We start from the raw sequence: 742 nt of genomic DNA, 5'->3' as shown, positions 1-742 counted from the left end.
TAGGCCTGGCCTCAGCTAGGTGCCAGCCGGTGGCAATGGGTCAGTGGTGGAGGAAAGCAGCAGCGGCCATCTGACAGCACAGCCGCTCTCTGTCTGCTTCTGCAGTGACTCGGAGCCTCCGGCTCCCCTGTGGGGTGCTAGGGCATTCAGGCAGTTTGCGGCTGCCACCGGAGAGCAAATATGCATAGAGCAGACAGCGGGCCTGCTGCCCCTCCCAGAGGCGTTGATGGGCATGGAGGGAATAGAACCATGAACATGACACACAGGTTAGGGAGGAGAGAACAGCGCTGGGTCCAGCCTGGGGAGTGAAGCCAGGAGCCTCGATGCTTTGGTGCAACAGGGAGGGTATTTTAGGTGAAGCCAGGCAGTTGGCACAAGGCTGGTTCATAGTCGCATGTAAAGGCGCACGGCCGGGGCTCGACCCTCCCTGAGGAGGAGGGGAGCCACACTGGCCTCGATACACGTCGTTTATGTCAGCCCCTTTCTTCAGGGCTGAGCGAAGCTGCACAATCGCTCGGGGCCCCGGCCTTCTGCTATAGGGCGGGGCACCAAACAAAAAGTTATAGAAGGTCAGACCCTCTTGGCTCAGGGCTGAGCAACAATAGTTCAGGCAGCTCGAGCCCTTTGGGGCAAGACCGAGCAGTGGCACAGTTAAAGGGGCCCAGCCCTTGGTTTGGGCAGGGCACCAAACACACAGTTATAAAGGCTCAGACCCTCGTGGCTCAGGGTCGAGCAGTCAATA

The sequence above is a fragment of the Gopherus evgoodei genome, unplaced genomic scaffold, assembly GCF_007399415.2.
Source record: "Gopherus evgoodei ecotype Sinaloan lineage unplaced genomic scaffold, rGopEvg1_v1.p scaffold_84_arrow_ctg1, whole genome shotgun sequence".
Lineage (NCBI taxonomy): Eukaryota > Metazoa > Chordata > Testudines > Testudinidae > Gopherus > Gopherus evgoodei.
The sequence above is the reverse complement of the archived record's forward strand: the minus strand, read 5'-3'. Positions refer to the sequence as shown.